We start from the raw sequence: 6,720 nt of genomic DNA, 5'->3' as shown, positions 1-6,720 counted from the left end.
CCTGTTTCAGTCCGAACTACACACCAAGGCTCCAGTGCCATACACACACCGGCATACACATCAATGTGACACCCAGCTGCTTCTCCTTAGCAGTCATGTCACTGCCAAGCTGGCTGCCAACTTCAACAGTCCTCCAGGTTGCACTCAAGGATCCTAAAGGAATCTATTTCAATTCTAAGGGAATTCCACAGATCCCAAAGTATAAGACAAAGAGCAGATTTCACAGTTTTCAGCATAATCTATTAAGTAGCAGCAAAGTACATCTTGAGAACACACAGGAAAAAGTATAACACTTAAAAAATTCCAAGAGAAAAACCGAAAACAACCTACTTGCCCACCAGGAGATTAAATGTTGATATAGCCATTCCACTGAAAAAATGAGATAGATTTGTACCAAAAAGGGAAAATGTGGCTACTAAACTGAATGCACTGTGTATATGTAACACCTACGTGGAGCAACAGAAAGAACAGGGCACGCAGGTAAGAACAGCCACGGACGGCCGAACACCAGACGGATGCAGCAAGGCGAGAGGAACACAGGCAGCAGACAGAGGACAAAGGCAGGCCGACATCTGTGTAGAACTGTACACAGGAGACTTGCTGGCGGAGTGCCCGGGACAAGAGCCACTCCCCGCGTGTGTCTGTTCAAAATTAAGGTAATTCAGTTTCAATGAACATGTAGAGCCTAGTGCTACAGTCGCAGTGGTCACGTCAGTGCTCAGTAAACAGTTGCATGTAATGTCAGTGCTCAGTAAACAGTTGCATGTAACGGACAGAAGGGAACAGAACGTTTCTAGCCCTGCAGACTCTCCGACTGGGCAGAGCTGTTCTATACCCTTCAGTCTTCCGTGAAATGCTTATAATAAGAAGGCCTTTACAATGGTCATTTTTCCACTCACACTTCTTTTAACATTTTTTTTTCAAATGTCACAGAAAGTACCAGAGGCTTCATATGGACTAAAAAACTTGAATACTAGCCACTTTTCTCTAAGCTACTTGATTTGTACTAGTGTTTACTTAATGAGAGTTAAAATGTCACCAAAACAAAAAAGCACTACCATGTATACTTGGAGCACTGTGACATTGCTCTTGTTTAAAATCTAAAAAGGCCATGTTACTCATCCTTGGAAGAAGCAGGAGCAGTTGCCAGAAACCTCTTGCAGTTCAGACAAACATTTTAAATTGAAGCTTTTCTTCCAAAGAATAATGGCACTGAAAAATAGCATGCACTTCCTTTATTCAATTCAATAAAAACTGGGGAAGCGGGGGTTGGTTAGTAAGCCTAAAGCTTTACTAATAAAATAAAGGCTACTTTAACTGAAAAAAAAAAAAAAAACCCCACAACATTAAGAGCCAGTTTTCCAATGAAGACTACATCAAAAAATGGTCACAACAGCCAGTCAGAGACCTTCTGAGGTCATGCAAGCTGGAGGCACCTGGGCAGGTTTGCAGAGCGGTCAGTAGTAAGATCTCCAGCAAACAGGCAAACACTATCAGAGCAGCTCAGCTCAGGCGAACTGGCAGTGAGGGGTCAGTGCACCGGAGCAAGCATTCAGTGCAGCCACCAAGACGCCCAGCTGCCTGTGCTCCGGCCCCACTCCCGCCAATGCAGACCTGGGCCACCAAGACGCCCAGCTGCCTGTGCTCCGGCCCCACTCCCGCCAATGCAGACCTGGGCCACCAAGACGCTCCAGCTGCCTGTGCTCCGGCCCCACTCCCGCCAATGCAGACCTGGGCCACCAAGACGCCCAGCTGCCTGTGCTCTGGCCCCACTCCCGCCAATGCAGACCTGGGCCACCAAGATGCCCGAGCTGCCTGTGTTCTGGCCCCACTCCCGCCAATGCAGACCTGGGCCACCAAGACGCCCGAGCTGCCTGTGTTCTGGCCCCACTCCCGTCAATGCAGACCTGGGCCACCAAGACGCTCCAGCTGCCTGTGCTCTGGCCCCACTCCTGCCAATGCAGACCTGGGCAGACAGCAGTGACGGTTCAGCCGAGGCCCTCCCAGCTAGCTGCAGACCTGGAGAGGATTGCTCCATGTCCCTGGCTTCAGTTTGATCCAGCCTTATCTGTTGCAGGCATTTGGGAAATGAACAAGTGGATGGGAGCTCATTCTTGTTGGCTGCTCTGCCTCTCAAATACAACTAAAAAAATGTTTTTATTTTAGTGTATATTAAAAAAATTAAAATCCATGAATTTTCTGAACTACTTTTGTATATTCAAGTGTATGGGAAACACACACATAAGAATATCTTCAGCAATTAGCATGGTGGCATAGTAAGCTTATCCTCTACCTGTGGTGCTGGCTCCCAATAAGGGTGCTGATTTTTGTCCAGCTGCTCCACTTCTGATCCAGCTCCCTACTATGGGAAAGCAGCAGAAGATGGTCCAAGCCCTTAGGCACTTGCACCCACATGGCAGACCTGGAAGGAGCCCCTGGCTCCTGGCTTTAGACTGGCCCAGCTGTGGCAGTGGTCATTTGGAGAGTGAACCAGCAGATGGAAGCTCTGTCTTTCAAGTAAAAATAAATCTTAAAACAAACAAAAACACATCAGGCTCTTACTACTGTGAAAAAAAATCTAGTGACTTTTGTGATGAGCTCTTGGCCCCATCTAATGTTAAATCTACCAGAACCCAAGGACGCACCAATTCCCAGGCTCATCTAATTTGGACCCTCAAAGTTCCCCCTGCAAGCCTTCCCAACATCAGGTGCACGTACCTTCTTAGTGCAACACCTATTCTAGTGCTAGACCTTACGTTGCAGTAGTTAGGACCACCCCAGTCTCTAACTACAGGGCTTCACACTGCACACACAAGCCACAGCAATTCAAACAGCGTCGAAACGACACATGAATATGTAAAAGACCAGCAAACCAGACCCATGCAGACTGAGCCGCCTGAATGCTGACAAGGAGATATTACAAATCAGTGGGAAAAGACGGCATATACAATCAGTAACACCGTCTTGGGCAACTAGGCAATTCACATGGAAAATCACCCCGTCTTGTACTTACACAAATAAATTTCATGTAGATCACACACAGGAAAAACAGAAGAGACTTTTTTAGGGGATTTTTGTTAATTTTATATTTTACCTGTAAGTCAGAATTGTGGTGGGTGGGGGGAGAGGCGAAGAGACTTTCATTTGCCTACTCACTCCCCCAATGGTCGCTATGGCCAGAGTTGGGTCACTCCAAAGCTGGAAGCCAGGAGTTTCTTCCAGATCTTCCTAGTGGGTGCAGAGTCCCAAGGACTCGAGCTATCCTCCACTACTTTCCAAAGCCATAAGCAGGGAGCTGGATGGGAAATGCAACAGCCGGGATGTGAACTGCGGTACAATGACAGCCAGAGGATTAGTGTGCTACACTGCCATGCCAGCCCACAGAATGCACTTTTAGAAGAAACCATGATAGGATCTCTTTATGATCCCAAAGTACTTAGATTTCAGGGCATCAACTAGGATGCAAAAAGCACCTTCATAAATAAACAGAATGATAAACACGACTTGATAGTAACAACGCCCCACAACAAAATGCACTACCAAGCAGAAAAACACCTCACCATGGAGAACATACTTGAAACACAAGAAACATATGAAATGCAAAATATCAATGAAAGATTAAGTATAGATTAAGGAATTCATAAAAAAATCCAATAAAAAACATAAAAGAAAAACAGACAAATCACAAAGAGGAAACTAAAACAATCCCCCCACCAAAAAAGCCACACACATGTATAAAGATGAGTCCTAAATTCCCTAGAAACCAAAGAAACGCACCATCCCACTTGGCAAACATTCACAAGCTAATCTTGAATGTTTACAAACTTTTACAAGAATATGCAGCAACAGCAACTCCCAGCGCTGCTGGGGACTGAAATGTCACAAGCTCATCTGAAAAATGACCGGCAGCATCGAAGCTGGAGACACACACACCCGGCGTCCCAGCAGCTCGCCTACCCCGGAGGAGACAGCTAGCACAGTGTGCACAATACCGTTCAACAGCAAAGCATGGGAATAATCCAATCTTCCACTGACGCAGGAGGAACAGACTGCAGTGTAATCCCAGGACACCCCAGGAAGGCCAAAGGAAGGGCTGCCACACAAATCTACACAGAGGTACCTCATACATACACTGAGCAAAACAAGAAAGAAACATGCACAGTGTAATACCATGCTTGACAGAGTTCAAGACTAACCAACTAAAGACATTTATTTTCACATATGCCGTGTACGTGCCATGCCATGCACAGAAGTAAGACCCATGCACTTCAAGATGATGGTTCTGCAGAAGGAACAAAGGAAGATATCTGGGACAAGTACTCAGGTACAAATACAGGTGCGAGGTTTATCCCACCTCACATCACCTGTTAGCCTGATTGTAAAGCAAAGGAAGCAAAGCTTGAAGATGGAAGTAACCTAATGCTGTATCTCTCTGTATTCATAAAATATTTCAGCATATGAAATGGCCTTTATTGTACAGTTAGGAAAAAAAGGCTGAAATACACCAAAATAGCTAGGTCCTGAATCACATTTCTTCTCTCTAGTTTCTATATGTCTGTCTTTTTTTCATAAAATCAGCCTGGATGTTTCTAGTCCAGACTCTTCTCTCATCTCGCTTTCCAAAGCCAACACTGCCCTTACTCGATGCCTTGCTAGAGGACCCAGCATGTGGCTGCACTGCTTCCTCCACTGGAACATGGGGTCTTGCAGCAACCAAAAATTTTTTTCAATTTTTACATAAATTTCATATTGATCATCTATCATGCACCAGTCATGTTGCCAGGAGATAAGAGAAGCACAAATAAACTTGAAATACCAATTCTTTCTCTAAGGAGTTAACACCACCAAACAATAACTGTACCCTAAGAATGTGAATAATGCCATGAAGGAACAGAACAGGTTCTGGACAACCACACAGGGAGGCGTAACCTAGGCAAGGCAGGCAGGAAGGGACGTGCCAGGAAAGGCAGGGTGGACCGTCTTCTGCCCAGGGACGAAATCCACCATGGCCTTCTCACTGGCAATGGAGGGCTGGGCCTGTTGGCTGCACAGCGCTTCATCAAAGCCTTCCTGGCTGGCTTTCTAAGATCAGATTTGTGGCCTGCAACAGTATAGCAGGAAAGAATCCCTTGGGCCATGATCCAACGCATAAAAGGAGTAGTGAGTCATTCAAAGCAGTGGAGTAGAGCCTGAGTCCATTACTAGAACCCATTAAAACCTTGATCCCTCAGAATCACTGGCTACTTTCTCAACCCAAGTCATGAGCAGGCTGAGCCAGACACACTTTACCTATCCAACCACTTCCCCATCCGTTTTCCTTCCTTGTAACCGCAGACTCACCTCATTAACTAATTATATGGAGACCCAGGGGTGACTGCCCTGCCAAGGATGTCTGACAATGTCTGTAGTAAGTTCATTCACACCTAACAGAGACACCCAGGAATACTGCTCACTGCCACTCAGTGATGCTTACAGTGACAACCACAGACAAAAAAGGCCCTGGTGTGACTAACACCGAGGTGCAGAAATATGGACTAAGTTAGAGCTGAGTCTTGATTGCTAAAGCAGGACAAATGTCAGCGCTGAAGAGTCAAAGGTCAAGAAGGTCATTGAACACAAGGAGATGAGAAGCAGGCCAGAAGGGAAAGCTGCCACTTGGGACGCCCACAGCCCCAGCAGATGGCTGCTCTACTTCCATCCCAGCTTCCTGTTATACGCACCCTGGGAAGCAGCAGTACTTGAGTCTGCCCTGTCACCCACATGAGAGAACTACATAGAAGTTTGTGGTTCTGGTTTCAGCCTGCCAAAGTTGGAGCTGATGGAAGCCTAGGGGACAAATCTCTCTGTCACTTTGCTTTTTTAAGAAATAAGCATTTTAAACTCCTCACCACCACCATCAAAATCATGAAATAAACATTTTATGATTATCTGTTTGAAAATCAGAATGAGTCCGTGAATGAGAAAAAGGGAGAGAGAAATCTTCCAGCTGAAGCCAGGAGTGCAGAACTCCATCTGGGTCTCCCAAGTGGGTGGCAAGGTCTGTGACCCCCTGCTCCCCTGTGCATTCACGGGAAGCTGGAATGGACATGGATCTGACAGTGTCACCATCGACAGATAACCTACTACACCCACTGCCTGGCCTGAGATAAGCATGTCCGAAATAAGTTAGTGCTCTAGGGGATTAACAGTGTCATGGCATCACAGTGACCAAAGGAGTCCAAGATGCTATTCAAATACAAAAGTAGGGATCTGATCTAGAATTAGAGGTGGCCAATTTTCCTTGGAAGTGACATCTAACTCAACCTCTGAAAACTAAGTTAGTAACAAAAGGAAAGTGAGGATGCAGGCAGGATGCCAGGACTACTGCAGACTAAAAGTACAGTTAACAGGAGAGGGGGGAGGGCTGTGGAAGAGTAGAACCATGGCTATAGCAGCGAGGGGAGGGGCATGGCAATGGAAGGGCTTGAGAGGTAAACTGAGTCCAATCACAATGAGCTGTGGCTACTGGGTGACTCTTGAGTTGAAGGAGGTCATGCAAAGAACCAATGTCTCCCAATCACTCTGGGGCTGGCTGCTCAGGAACAGGAGGCAGGAGACCCAGCGAGGAAGGCCCTGAGTCCCAGGAGGCAGAGACTGGCTGCAGCTGGCGCCGGGGCCGGGGCCGGGGCCGGGGCCGGGGCCGGGACTGGCAGTCAGGGGTGCTGAGACAGCACAATCCGC

The sequence above is a fragment of the Ochotona princeps genome, chromosome 24 (assembly GCF_030435755.1).
Source record: "Ochotona princeps isolate mOchPri1 chromosome 24, mOchPri1.hap1, whole genome shotgun sequence".
NCBI classification, from domain to species: domain Eukaryota; kingdom Metazoa; phylum Chordata; class Mammalia; order Lagomorpha; family Ochotonidae; genus Ochotona; species Ochotona princeps.
The sequence above is the reverse complement of the archived record's forward strand: the minus strand, read 5'-3'. Positions refer to the sequence as shown.